At 47.1% G+C, this 14990-nt stretch overlaps 1 long non-coding RNA gene across 1 annotated transcript in view; it reads left to right on the top strand.

The window, feature by feature from the left end:
* Positions 1-14990, top strand: part of LOC105001438 — a 79872-nt gene that overhangs the window by 17925 nt on the left and 46957 nt on the right. The window contains exon 2 of the long non-coding RNA XR_826866.1: positions 175-281. This is a non-coding gene — a long non-coding RNA (uncharacterized LOC105001438). The remainder of the gene's footprint in view (positions 1-174; positions 282-14990) is intronic.

Genomic DNA, 14990 nt, shown 5'->3' with positions numbered 1-14990 from the left:
GAATGAATGCTCAATGAATAGTTTTCAGATCGCTGAAGTCTGTAAAAGAGCGTTTTTGTTTTAGTCACTAAGTCGTGTCTGACTCTTGAAACCCCGTGGACTGTAGCCCACCAGGCTCCTCTGTCCATGGGATTTCCCAGGCAAGAATACTGGAGTAGGGTTTTCCTTCTCCAGGACATCTTCCCTCCCCAGGGATTGAACACGTGACTCTTGCATTGGCAAATTGAGCCACCTGGGAAGCTCTTAAAAGGGCATGCTGCACCAAAAGTTAAGAGTTCTTGGTAAGTGAACCAAGCACTAGCTTGGCTGATAAAACCAAAATCATTTGTTAAAAAGTAGTCTAGTGTGCGAAGTAGGGTTGCATGATATGGCAAGTAAAATTACAGGATAACCCAGTTAAATTTGAGTTTTAAATGACAGTTTTTTAGCGTTAGTATTGTCCCATACTGGATTTTCTATATTTTATCTGGCGCCCTAGTGAGAAGGCGAGAAGGCAATATGTTAAGGTGGAGAGGGAAGATGATTTCATTCCTCCTAGAAAGAAAACTGGAGAAGAAAAAAAAAAGACACCTGAAATTTATAGATAAATGCCTCCAATTATGAAGCAGACCTAAGACTGTGCTTGAGAAACTTTGATTTAAAGTCCACCTAGCCCTGTGCTAAGGATGGTATTTATATTATCATAATTGAAATGTCCTCTGCAGTAGGATAATTATTATTTTTATTTTACAAATGAAGAAAGAGGCTCAGAGATAGGAGGTGGCTTGCCCAAGTTGCCATATTTTCATTCAGTCACCCCAAAAATAGTTACTGAGAATATTTTAGTGTGCTGTTCTGGTATTTTTATTCCACACACAGGCTGCCTCCTGAACTTGAAAATTTTAGTTCTCTGCTCACTGCTTAGGCACCTTCTCCTTACCCACGCCAGCTGTTGTTTCCATGGTAACCAACCCTACTCTGCCTCTACTGCTAACTAGAGCTGAGAGCTCTTGAAGGGGAGCAAGAGGAACCAGTGACGTTAGTGTACCCCGCCTAAGGAATGGGAGGAGTGCCTGGAGCCCTAAAGCTGCCTCTTTCAGTGGTTTGTGCTAGATGCCTGTATGTGTTAAAATCTGTCTTTGGATGGGGTGTCTGCAAAAGAATAAAAAGTTGACCGTGTGAACCTCTGTAGACTCCATGGAGTCACAGACTGTCGGTTCATAAGCTGCTGCGAGCACCAGTGATATTAACATTTTGCATGCTTAATACTTATTAATTCATTTAGTCTATCACTCAATCAGTAATGATCTGAAGAAAGCTGACTTCCTATGTGTGCTGAATGCTAAAGGTACTACTGCTGTTAATACACTTACAGTCTCTACTGCTGGAGACGCAATGGCACCCCACTCCAGTCTCTTGCCTGGAGAATCCCATGGACGGTGGAGCCTGGTGGGCTGCACTCCATGGGGTTGCGGAGAGTTGGACATGACTGAGCGACTTCACTTTTCACCTTCATGCGTTGGGGAAGGAAATGGCAACCCACTCCAGTGTTCTTGCCTGGAGAATCCCAGGGATGGCGGAGCCTGGTGGGCTGCTGTCTGTGGGGTCGCACAGAGTCGGACACGACTGAAGCGACTTAGCAGCGGTAGCAGCAGCAGTCTCTACTGCCCTGTTCCTTAGAGTCCTGCAGGAGAGATACTTATTTATTTGTTTATTTTTTATGATTTTTTAATTGACGCATCTTTGATATACAATATTATGTTACAAGTATATGATCTAGTTATTCAGAATTTTTAAAAGTTATATTCCATTTATAGTTATTATAAAATATTGACTATATTCACTGTGTTATACAGTGTATCCTTGTAGGTTAGTTTATACCTAATAGTCTGTACCTCTTAATCCCCTACCCCTGTTTTTCCCTTCCCTGCTTCCCTCTGTCCTTTGGTAACACCAGTTCTTTCTCTACAAGTCTGGTCATTTGTTGTATTCACTAGTTTGTTATACTTTTTAGATTCCACATATAAGCAGTATTGTAGAGTATTAGTCTTTCTCTGTCTGACATCTCACTTAGCATAGTCCCTTCCACGTCCATCCATGTTGTTGCAAATGGCAAACTTTCATTCTTTCTAATGGCCAGTAGAGTCCCATTGTATATATGTAGCACATCTTCTTTATCCATTCCTCTGCTGATGGACACTTAGGTTGTTTCCATATCTTGGCTATTATAAATAGTGCTGCTCTGAACATTGAGGTACATGTACCTTTTCAAATTAGTGTTTTCATTTTTTTTTTCCAGATATGTACCCAGGAGTGGAGTTTTTTGCTTAGTCAGATGGTAGTTCTGTTTTTAGTTTTTTTTGAGAAACCTCTGTACTATTTTCCGTAGTACCTGTACCAGTTTACATTCCCACCAACAGTGTACAGAGTTCCCTTTTCCCATATCCTTACCAACATTTGTTTGTGTTGTTTTGTTATTTATTTGTTCCTTTTGCTATTTTGTTATTATTTATTTGTTCATCACTATATTCTGAGAGCCCATTATGTGTGAGACATATTAGAGTCTGGGAGAAAGTTTGAAAAGTAAAACAAAATGCTGTGCTGCATGGAAATGAGCCTGATAGGTTTGAGGTCAGGTATTAAACAGATAATCACAAGGATGGCACATATTTACTAAGTACCTACTGTGGTGCCAGGCACTATTTCAGACAAAGGGACTGTAGCAATGAACAAAATAGACTTTGTATCTGTTCTCATGGAGTTTACATTATGGTGCAAAGAGAAGAAATACATGTAAATGAATCATTTAGTGTCTTTCATTTACAGCATTAGAGAAGGAAAATGGCAGCCCACCCCTGTATTCTTGCCTGGAGAAAATCCAGGGACAGAGGACCCTGACAGGCTATAGTCCATGGAGTTGCAAAGAGCTGGATGTGACTTAGTGACTAAACAGCAGCAACAACAAGAACAGTTACAACATACAAAATATTCAACTCAAATTGACTTAAATAAAAAGGAGAATTTGTTGGCCTAACTAATTGAAAATGCCAGAGATATAGGTGGTCTCCTCTATTTAGAAACATGATTTCTATTATTCTTGCAAATGTCTGTGGTTTTTCTGCCCAGTGTTCCCTCCCCCTGTTTCTTGCCACAGAAGCCTTCATTTTCTATGGAGATCTGGTGAGGGTTTGACCCAAGCCTTGTCAGACACTCTGTTCTGTTGCTGTGCCCACCGTGATTGGTTCAGGAATGAGCATGTGACTCCAGGTGAGGCATTCAGAGATACTCCTGGAATGATAGCTCTTTGCTAGGATGCTAAACTGGTCCTGTCTGCCTGTTAGGGACAAAAGCAAGAGTCAGAGCCTCCCACTGCCTCTTCTAATATGTAGAGGGGATAACGTATGTAATGGACTTAGCACAAAGTGGGCTCTCAGCAACTGTCAGCTAGCGTTGAGGGTGAGTTACAAAGGGACAGTGAGAAGAAAGTTTTTGAAGGGACCGGAAGCTCATGAGTTTGTAGACCACTTCAAAATAAAGTAAATCAGGTTTCTTGGAGTGCCTGTTGTTGTTCAGTCTCTAAGTCATGTCCAACTCTGCGACCCCATGGACTGCAGCACACAATACTTCCCTGTCCTTCACTATCTCCCAGAGTTTGCTCAGACTCATGTCCATTGAGTCAGTGATTCCATTTAACCATCTCATCCTCTGCCACACCCTTCTCTTCCTGCCCTCAGTCATTCCCAGCATCAGGGTCTTTTCCAGTGAGTCAGCTCTTCACATCAGGTGGCCAAGGTATTGGAGCTTCAGCATCAGTCCTGCCAATGAATATTCATGATTGATTTCCTTTAACATGGACTGGTTTGATCTCCTTGCTGTCCAAGGGACTCTCAACCGTCTTCTCCAGCACCGCAGTTCAAGAGCGTGAATTCTTTGGTGCTCAGCCTTCTTTATGGTCCAGTTTTCACACTCATATATGACTGCTGGAAAAACCATAGCTCTGACTATGTGCACCTTTGCTGGCAAAGTGATGTCTCTGCTTTTTAATACACTGCCTAGGTTTATCATAGCTTTTCTTCCAAGAAGGAAGCGTCTCTTAATTCATGGCTGTAGTCACTGTCAGCAGTGATTTTGGAGCCCAAGCACATAAAACGTGCCACTGTTTCCATTTTCCCCTCCATGCGTACGTGCTATCATGGAACACTTGTCTCTCTCTGACTACTCTGCTCGATATGACTGATCATCTCAAGGTCCATCCGTGTTGCTACAAATGGCACCATTTCTTCTTTTAATGGCAGAGTAGTATTCCGTTGTATATATGCACCACACCTTCACCCATGCGTCTGTCAGTGGGCACTTAGATGGCCTCCATGTCTTGGCTGTTAGAGTAGCGCCTCTGTGAACGTTGGGGTGCATGGATCTTTTCAAATTAGGGTTTTTGTCTTTTCCAGGTATACACCCAGGAGTAGGATTGCTGGATCGAATGGTAGCTGTTTTTAGTTTTTTAAGGGATCGCCATACTGTTCTCAATCATGGCTGCACCAAATTACATTCCCACAAACAGTTTAGGAGGGTTCCTTTCTCTCCACAACCCCTCCAGCATTTATTGTTTGTGGACTTCTTGATTATGGCCATTCTGACCTGTGTCAGGTGGTACTGCGTTGTACTTTTGACTTGCATTTCTCTAATAATTAGTGTTACTGAATGTCTCTTCACGTGCCTGTTGGCCATATGTATATCTCCTTTGGGGGAAATGTCTAGGTCTTCTGCGCATTTTTTGATTTGTTTGTTGTTGTTGTTTTTTGATGATTGAGTTGTAAGCTGTTTGTATGCTTTGAAAAGTAAGCCCATATCAGTTGCATCAGTTGCAGGTATCTTCTTCCATTCTGTAAGTTGTCTTCTTGTTCTGTTTATGGTTTCCTTTGCTGTGCAAAAGCTTTGAAGTTTGATGAGGGCCTATTTGTTTATTTTTGCTTCTATTTCTTTCACCTCGGGAGACTGATCTAAGAAAATACTGCTACAGTTTATGTGCATGACTGTTTTGCATTAAAATGAAAATCTGACTGCCTTCCTCTACCTGAAATCCTCAAAAAGAGTCCTACAGCTTTTTTGCTGAAGCCCCGGCTCCTCACCAAGGCTTTAATGGAGTGGAGACTCCAGGTTCTTTTTGGAAGGTCCATGGGGTGGCATTTGGCTTAAAAATAGGTGAACGCAGGATGTGGCTGAATATGTCTGGAAGCTCCACTTGTATCACTGTATGAATGACTACATCATATTACTATTCAAAAAACCAGTGTTCCTCAATATATACTTATGTTTTGGAGGGTGTGTGCGTGCACCAATGTGCGTGTGTGAGGATAGACATAGTGAGGTGACAATCAATCAATCACACTGAAGCTTGGGCTTCCGTGGTGGCTCAGTGGTAGAGAACCCGCCTGCCAATGCAGGCGTCAGGAGTTCAGTCCCTGATCTGGGAAGCTCCCCCACACTGCAGTACACCAGGCTTCCCTGTCTTTCACTATCTCTTGGAGCTTGCTCAAATTCATTTCCCTTGAGTTGGTGATGCCCATCCAAGCATCTCATCCTCTGTTGTCCCCTTCTACTCCTGCTCTCAATCTTTCCCAGCATCAGAGCCTTTTCCAATGACTTGGTTCTTCGCATCAGGTAGTCAAAGTACTAGAGCTTCAATTTCAGCATCAGTGCTTCCAGTGAATATTCAGGGTTGATTTCCTTTAGGATTGACTGATTTTATCTCCCTATAGTCCAAGGGACTCTCAAGAGTCTTCTCCAACACCACAGTTCAAAAGCATCAGTTCTTTGGTGCTCAGCCCCCTTTATGAGCAATTCAGATCATCCTCCTTTTCTTATGGAGCCGACAGTCTTGGGGACCACCACCATGCTGCAAGTGGAGTGTTGGAGAGTTCCCACAAGCTTTGGAAAAGACAGCCAGAGAAGCAGGCCGCCAACCAGCATCCGTTAGAAACCCGTTCAGCCGCTCTGCAGTGGCTTGCCTCAGCGAACGTGCTTTTGCAAGCCAAACAATCCATGTCAGCGCTCTACCCTGCAAACTCAGCCAGTGAAAGAGCCCATCAAGGGTGGACTCACTCTGGTAAACACGCCTCCGGGTGCCAGCCAGTCAGCAGGGATCTCACTTGAGAGACCACAGTCCTACAGATGGCATGAAGCTGTTGATGCCTCCAAAGGTCTGCCACCCTCCCAACGCCAAATCCTGCATGAGATCAGTCCACCCAGGACAGAGAGACTGACTGACTAGCAGAGCTCTCCCTCCTTAGGGGAAAAAATAAATCTGGCACTGTCCTTTTATTTATTTTTTTACCTTTTTGTTTTGTATTGGGTGTAGCTGCTTAACAATGTTGTGATAATTTCAAGTGGATAGCAAAGGGACTCAGCCATACATACATATGGACCCACTCTCCCCCAAACTCCCCTGCCATCCAGGCTGCCACATAACCCTGAGCAGAGTTCCGTGTGCTGTAGAGCAGGTCCTTGTTGCTTATCTATTTGAAATATAGCCGTGTGTACATATCCATCCCAAACTCCCTAACTGTCCCTTCCCCTTGCAACGGTAAGTTCATTCTCAAAGTCTGTGAGTCTCTTTCTGTTTTGTAATAAGTGTACTTGCACCCTTTCTTTTAGGCTCCACATGTAAGGGGTGTTGCATGGCGTTTCCCCTTCTCTGTCTGACCTCACTCAGTACGGCACTCTCTAGGTCCATGCGTGTTGTTGCATTATTTCCTTCTTTTTAACGGCTGGGTGATATTCCACTGTATGTATGTGCCGCATCTTCTTTATCTATCCTCTGTCAGTGGACATGTAGGTTGCTTCCATGTCTCAGCTATTGTAAACAGTGCTGCAGTGAACATTGGGGAAGCGCTGTGCTCTTATTTGGGGTGTTAAGTCGTGTGAGTCTGCTAGTACCGCCTAACAGGGCAGCACAGGCCAGGGGGGCTGAAACAAGAGCAGTGTGTTGTCTCACGACCCTGGAGACCAGAAATCTGGGATGAGGGTGTCGGGGGTGCAGGTCTCTCCTGCGTCCCCTCTTCGTGGCGTCAGACGGCCACCTCCTCCCAGTAACCTCGCACGGTCTTCACCGCGCGTGTCCAGACTCTGTCCTCTTATGAGGGTGCTGATGGTTGGATTAGGGCCCGCCCTAATGACTGCACCTTACTTTAACTATCTGCAGACTGAAAAGACTAAATCTAGACTATCTGAAGACTGAGAAGCCTATTTCCAAGCTCAGGCACAATCTGAGCTTCTGGGGGGCCTCGAGGGATCAGGACTTCAGTGAATGAATTTAGAGGGCATAGAGTTCAGCTCATAACAGCGTAGTAGTCTCTCTTGGCTATTTTTGTTTTGTATTATTTCTTTTTAAAGATTTTTTGATGTGGACCATTGGTCTTCCCTGGTGGCTCAGTGGTAAAGAATCTGCCTGCAGTGCAGGAGACGTTGAGTTCAATCCTTGGATCAGGAAGATTCCCTGAAGAGAGGAATGGCAACCCACTCCAGTATTCTGGGCTGGGAAATGCTGTGGGCAGAGGAGCCTGGGCGTTGCAACAGCCAGAAACAACCGAGAGACTCAACCACCACTGTTAAAATCTTTATTGAGTTTTTTACAGTTTTGCTTCTGTTTTATGTTTTGGTTTTTGGGGCCGTGAGTCATGTGGGATCTCAGTTTCCCACCCTGGGATCAAACTCTCACTCCCTGCATCGTAAGGTGAGGTCTTAACCACTGGACTGCCAAGGAAGTCCCCGCACTGTGTGTGTGTGTGTGTGTGTTTTTTCTTTCTTTCTTTAAATATTTCTTTTGTACTAGGGTAGAGCCAGTCAACAAACAGTGTTGTGATAGTCTCAGGTGAGCAGTGAAGGGGCTCAGCCACCCACGTCCACGTATCCGCTCTCCCACCGAGTCCCACGCCCATCCAGGCCTCCCCATGTTTTGACAGAGGCAGTGCACAGCCACATGCTTGGGAACAGGTGGCTTCTGCCTTCCCAAGCTCTCTGTGCTCTCCCAGGCGTGTCTCTTTCTTCCGCTGGGACACACGAAGCCCTTCTTGGCCCTGGGTTTTGGACACAGGCCATGAGTTCTCCGAGTGCGCACAAGTTCTGTCCCTCCTGGAATGCCCCCTCCCCGCACCCCCACCCCTCCCACCCAGTCTGCCTCACTCAGGGAATCCAGAGTTCCACTCCACTGGAGACACTCGGCCACACTCCAGCCTCTGCCTCTGGGTGTTAATTAGCGCCGGGAAGCTGGGGTCATTTCTCGCCACACATCCCTGTGCTCCCAGTTGGAAAGGAACGACCCACGTGGCGAATCTCACAGGACTGGAATCAGCAAGCGCCCAGCACATCTCATGCATTTAGGGGCCCGGGTTGGGGTGAGTAGGGAGGCAGTAGAAAACTAGACTCCCAAAGTCTAGGGAGGCAGTAGAAAACTCGGTCATCAAGACGTGTAATGTTTTTCCTTTATTTTTTTTTTAAATATTTTTTAAAATGTGGACCATTCCTAAAGTCTTCCTTGAATTTGAATTTGTTACAGTATTGCGTCTGTTTATGTTTTGGGGTTTTCGGGCCACAAGGCACGTGGGGGTCTTAGCTCCTCGACCAGGGATCGAACCCTCGCCCCCTGCATTGGATGGCGAGCTCCTCACCTCATGACTGCCAGTGCATGCCTGCTAAGTCACTCCAGTCATGTCCCACTATTTGTGGCCCTGTGGACTGCAGCCGGCTCCTCTATCCGTGGGATCCTCCAGGCAGGAATACTGGAGTGGGTTGCCATGCCCTCCTCTGGGGCATCTTCCTGACCCAGACATCAAACCCACGTCTCTTACATCTCCCGCACTGGCAGGCAGGTTCTTTACCACTGGCACCATGCAGAAGTCCTAAATGTGTAATATTTTTTAAAAGATTGACTTGTGGCCGTGCTGTCTCCGCCGCGGTGCAGGCGTTCTCTGGCTGCAGCGAGCGGGGCTACTCTGCAGTCGCAGCGCTCGGCCTTCTCACTGCAGGGGCTCCTCTTGCTTCGGAGAACAGGCTCAAGGGTGCGCGGGCTGAGTGCTGTGGTGCACAGACTTGGTAGCCCTGAGGCATATGGGGTCTTCCCGGAGCAGGGATCGAACCTGTGACCCCTGCATTGGCAGGTGGATTCTCAACCACTAGACCACCAGGAAAGCCCGCAAATATATAATATTTTAACAATACATTAAAAAAAAAAATCACAATGAATGCAAAGCAGTCAGCGATGAAGGACTCCTGTTGGGATTTGCAGCATCTGAGGCCTGCTTTAGGATAGCCGCAGGTGGTACAGCGAACGGGGCCTGCTGGAGGGACCTGTTCCTGCCCATCTCCAATCTTTGGCCAAATCTGCCTCCAGGGCCCCCAGTCCTTTCTTAGGAGGGGAGCTGGGGGAGGAGAGGAGCAGAAACGCCTCTGAGCCTCTCCCAGGCTGGTTCCAGCCGGGCTGGCGACCCTTCCTTGGAAGGAGTTGACCTCTCATTCTCAGGGAGCAAGGCCTTGGCTAGTCATTAACCTGCAAAGTATCTGGGAGCCCAGGCCGCCCAGATCCTTCTCTTTGCGGGTGGAAGTGCCTCTCGCGGTCATGAGGCAGAAGCACGAGCCTCTCCCGTGGACAGTCTCCAGACAGCACAGGCCGCAGGGTCTGCGGGTCACGCCCCCTCCATCTGCAGGCCTCCTCCCAGTCCCCTCCTTGGCTGCCCCACCCTCATCTTCCCCCTGGCTTACGCCCCTGGTCTCCTGAGGGCACCCCCACTCCTGTTCCTGCCCTCCCACCCTCCGGTCAATGCCCCACATAATTGAGATTTTACCATTCCTGGTACTTCCCCGGTGGCCCAGTGGTTAGGACTTTGCCTTCCGATGCAAGGGTGCAGGTCTCATCCCCAGTCAGGGAGTAAGATCCCACACGCCTCTTGGGCAAAAAAGCCAAAACATGAAACAGAAGCAATTTTGTAACAAATTCAATAAAGGTTTTAAAAATAGTCCACATTAAAAGAAAAAAAAAAAGATATTACCATCCTTACATCAAACCAACTGGTGCCTCCTCATTGCTAGTAGGGGAAAAAAAATTTACGCTCCTATTTTAACTTTAGTTTTTTCAAGAGACAAAAATTAATATATGTACATACATATTTTATATATAATGCAGCATCACACCCTGTAGGGCATTTACTCACATACTTGCAGATATGTTTGCAACACTTCTTAAGTCTACAAAACAGAACAAAGTGAACAAATATATTCAGCACTTATAAAACGTAATAAAAAATATAAAGTACTATTTTCCTTTCAACACTTCAAAAGATGTGTATATGCTCTTTGTTTTTTTAACAAGTAACATCACAAATGTAAACTCTGAAGCCCCTTTTTAAAAAAGGAATTAGGAGGATTTCCCTGTTGGTCCAGCAGGTTAGAATCTGCCTTGCAGTGCAAGGGATGCAGGTTCGATCCCTGCTCGGGAAACTGAGATCCCTCATGCCACAGGGCTGCTGAGCCACATGTTGCAAGCAAGACCTGGCAAAGCTAAATAAGTAAACATGTAAAGTCATTAAAACTTACTAAAGTTATTAAAAAATAAATAAATGGAGGCTTATAAACAGTGGAAGCTTCAGAATCTTCACCATGGAGGGCCGAGGAGAACAATTCAGTTACCTGGAGTGGAGTGACAGGAGGCAGTTTGACTTTGCCTGAAGCTGCAGCTGCGTTTGTACAGTTTTCTAAACATAGTCACTATTTGTAAATATGTTACAATATAACTCATTGCATGTTGTTGTTCAGTCCCTAAATTGTGTCTCACTCTGCAGCCCCATGGACTGCGGCACACCAGGCCTCCCTGTCCTTCATCATCTCCTGGAGTTTGCTGAAACTCGTGTCCATTGAGTCAGTGATGCCATCCAACCATCTCATTCTCTGTCATCCCCTTTTCCTCCTGCCTTCAATCTTTCCCAGCATCAGGTTCTTTGCAAAGGAGTTAGTTCTTTGCATCAGGTGGCCAAAGTATTGGAGCTTCAGCTTCAGCATCAGTCCTTACAATGAATATTCAGGACTGATTTCCTTTAGGATGGACTGGTTGGATCTCCTTGCAGTCCAAGGGACTCTCAGGAGCCTTCTCCAACACCACAGTTCAAAAGCATCAATTCTTCGGTGCTCATTCTTCTTTATTGTCCAACTCTCACATCTGTACATGACTACTGGAAAAACCATAAGCTTTGACTACATGGACCTTTGTCAGCAAAGTGATGTCTCTGCTTTTTAATACGCTGTCTAGATTTGTTCTAGCTTTCCTTCGAAGGAGCAAGTGTCTTTTACTTTCATGGCTGCAGTCATCATCTGCAGTGATTTTGGAGCCCAAGAAAAGAAAACCTGTCACTGTTTCCACTGTTTCCCCATCTATTTGCCATGAAGTGATGGGACCGGATGCCATGATCTTAGTTTTCTGAATGTTGAGTGTTAAGCAAGCTTTTTCACGCTCCTCTCTCGAGGCTCTTAGTCCCTCTTCGCTTTCTGCCATTAGAGTGGTGTCGTCCGAGTATCTGCGGTCTCTGGAGTTGTAAATTCCTTGAGATGGAAAGTGCAGTGGTGGTTTGCAGGGCCTCAGAGAGGGAGGGTGGGGAGTTGGTGTTTAATGGGGACAGTTTCAGTTTTGCAAGATGAAAAGAGTTGTGGAGATGGATGGTAGTGACAGTTATACCACATTATGAGCGTATTAAACACTGCTGACCTGTACACTTAAAAACTGTTAAACTAGGGACCTCCCTGGTGGTCCAGGAGTTGAGAGTTCGTCTTCCACTACAGGTGGCCCAGGTTTGATCCCTGCTCAGGAAACTAAGATCCCACATGCCGTCGTATGTGGCCAAAAACAAAAATGTTAAGATGGTTAATTTAATGTTATGTGTATTTTAGCAGTTTTTTTTTTTTTTTAAAGAAAAAACAGATGTCGGGTTGTTTCCAGTCATCTGAAGCCTTGACTAGTGGGGAGATCCACCTCTGGGACAGGGAATGGCCACCACAACCAGTAAAACCCAGTAACAGTGAAGGAAGAGTATGGCAGTGGGTTCTTTCCCGAAGCCTCCTCAGGGGAACCCAGCCCAGCCCCACCTTGACTTCAGCCTCGTGAGACCCGGTGGAGGCTGCCTGGACTTCTGACCTATACAACAACGGTCAGGTGATCTGTGGGCATCGTTTCCAGACTCCAAGTTTGCAGTAATTTGTTCCAGAGCGATGAACACTAACAGTTATTGTCAGAATGGACCGTGGAATTTAAATTAGATCAGGAGGAGCTGTGGTCAGGTGCTGTGAACTGAATGTGCCAATAAGTCACAGAATTGTATGGGGGGCGGGGGGGCGGGAAGACCTAAGGAGACCAGGGCCAGCGTTGAGAGCAACAGCGATCTGATATGTGATTTCAGGCACGGTGTGGTTTCTGATGACAAAGTCAGAGTAGGTAGGTAGACAGACAGACAGATAAGTATGCATAGAAAACAATAATGGAATAAATATCCCCAAACCTTAAGAGTCATTATCTCTATGTTGCCTGATGATGGATAATTTTTAAAATTAATCACATTCGATCTTTTTATTTTCATTTTTAAAATTTTGTCTAAACTTTTAATTTTTTATTTTGTATTGGGGTATAGCTGATTAACAGAGTTTGATAGTTTCAGGTGAACAGCACAGGGACTCAGCCGTACATATACATGGATCCATTCTCTCCCACGCCACCCACCACCTGTTCATTTTGTTTATTTTTGGCTGCACTGGGTCTTCCTTGCTGCGCACGGGCTTTCTCTAGTTGTGGTGCTGGGGGCTGCTCCCTGGTTGCAGTGCCAGGGCCTCTTATTGCAGCGGCTTCTGTTGTTGCAGAGCACAGGCTCTAGGCTCATGGGCTTCGGGAGTGGTGGCCTCCCGACGTAGTTGCTGTGCCACTAAGGGCCTTCCTGGACCAGAGATCAAACTCATGTCCTCTGCATTGGAAGGCAAGTTCTTAATTAATTTTTATGGGAGTGTAGTTGTTTTAGGATGCTGTAAGGCAAAATGCATCAGCCATCCATATACGCATGTCCCCTCTTTTGTGGATGTCCTTCCCGTTCAGGTCGCACAGAGCGCTGGGTAGAGCTCCCTGTGCTGTGCGGCAGGTTCTCGTTGGTCACCTCTTCTGTGCACAGCGTCAGTAGTAGGTGTGTGTCAGCCCCGGCCCCCGACTCCTCCCACCCCGTCTGTCCCCTTTGGTGTGCATCCGTTTACGTCTGCGTGTCTGCTTCTGGTTTGCCAAGGGTTTTAACTTGGCTGTAGTCCTGCTTTGTCTCCTTTTGCCTTTGTTGCCTGTGGTTTTGGCATCCTGTCCATGAACCCGTCCTCTCAGATGGTAAAGAATCTGCCTGCAGTGCAGCAGAGCCAGGTTCAGTCCCTGGGTTGGGAAGATCCCCTGGAGGAGGGCATGACAGTCCACTCCAGTATTCTTGCCTGGAGAGTTCCATGGACAGAGGACCCTGGCGGGCTGCAGTCCTTGGGTCACAAAGAGTCGGACGTGGTGGAGCGACCCACACTTTCACTCACTTTTCAGACCACAGTTGCCTCTCTCCATTCACTTAAAGAATGATCTTGCCTTAGTCAGAGTCCCTACTCCTTCCTCCACCCCCGCCCCAGGGGGAAAGGAACACCTCTGCACAAACTCCCGAGACCCTCCAGGATTTGGCTCCCAAGACTCCCCAGGATTCGGCTCAGTGCCCGGGGCCAAGGCAGGTTGGGTCTTTGTTGGAGGCGTGCATGCTCCCTTGTTGATGTCAGTTAGAATGTCATTTATAGTTCACACCTGGCTGTCTCGGGTAGGGTCTCTGAATCCCTCCGGTGAGCACCACAGAGGGAGAGCGGGGCTTCTGGGGGCCCCTGCCCATCTCTGTCTTAATACGTGGCATCTAAAGGGGGCCCCAGAGGGCTCTGTGCCAGGGCTGGAACCCGGGAGCCTTCTTGCCCTCTGATATGCAGGGTGAGCCAGGTGAGACACTCCTGACCCAGCCGGCTCACTGCTCCCCTTCCCCAGTTTGCAGGAGGGCAGTGGAAGCTGAGGCTGTGTGCGGCGGGACGACAGGGAGGCTGGGGGAAGCGCCTGCTCCGGCCTGATCCTTCTCATGGCCTGTGGTCAAATGCAGAGAGTGAAAGTGTGAGTCACTCGGTCGTGTCCCACTCTACAGCCCAATGGACTGTACCTGCCAGGCTCCTCTGTCTGTGGGCTTCTCCAGGCAAAGATACTGCATCGGGTGGCCGTTCCTTCCTCCAGGGGATCTTTCCAACCCAGGGATCAAACCCGGGTCTCCTGCACTGGCAGGCGGATTCTTTACGTCTGAGCCACCAGGGAAGCCCCAGTGGCCCGGGGGACAGACTTTACTGGGTCTTGGGCCCCAGAAGGGGACAGGAGCAGAGGCAGAGGCTGTAGCTTTCCTGGATGGGAAACACTGCACAGGGCTTGTGCTCACTCCTTCCTGAGTGAGGAAGCATTCCTAGGGTCAGGGATCCTCCACTCCTGGACGTGGAAAGAGTGGCACTGTCTTTCCCTCCCTCACCAGGCTACACCTCCCAGACCCTCACTGGTATAGACATTCTGTCCTTTGGCTGAGTGATACTCCATTGTATATACACATTTGCAGAGCTGTGGGTAGGCCTAGAGACCGTTATACAGAGTGAAGTAAGTCAGAAAGAGAAAAATCACACATATGTGTTGAATCTAGAAAAATGGCACAGAAGAACCTATTTGCTAAGCAGAAATAGAAACACAGAGGAAGCGAAGAAATGTTCTGACACCAAGGGGGAAGCGGGGGTGGGATGAGCTGGGATTGACACATGTGCACTATTGATACGTGTGTAAAATAGCTGATGAGAACCGACTGTAGAGCTCAGGGAACCCTACTCAGTGCTCTGTGGTGACCTGGGTGGGAAGGAAATCCAAGAGAGAGGGGAGATATGTGTACATACGGCTGGTTCACTCT

The sequence above is a fragment of the Bison bison genome, unplaced genomic scaffold (genome assembly GCF_000754665.1).
Source record: "Bison bison bison isolate TAMUID 2011002044 unplaced genomic scaffold, Bison_UMD1.0 scf7180017864383, whole genome shotgun sequence".
Lineage (NCBI taxonomy): Eukaryota > Metazoa > Chordata > Mammalia > Artiodactyla > Bovidae > Bison > Bison bison.
This window is presented reverse-complemented; position numbering and strand designations above follow the sequence as displayed.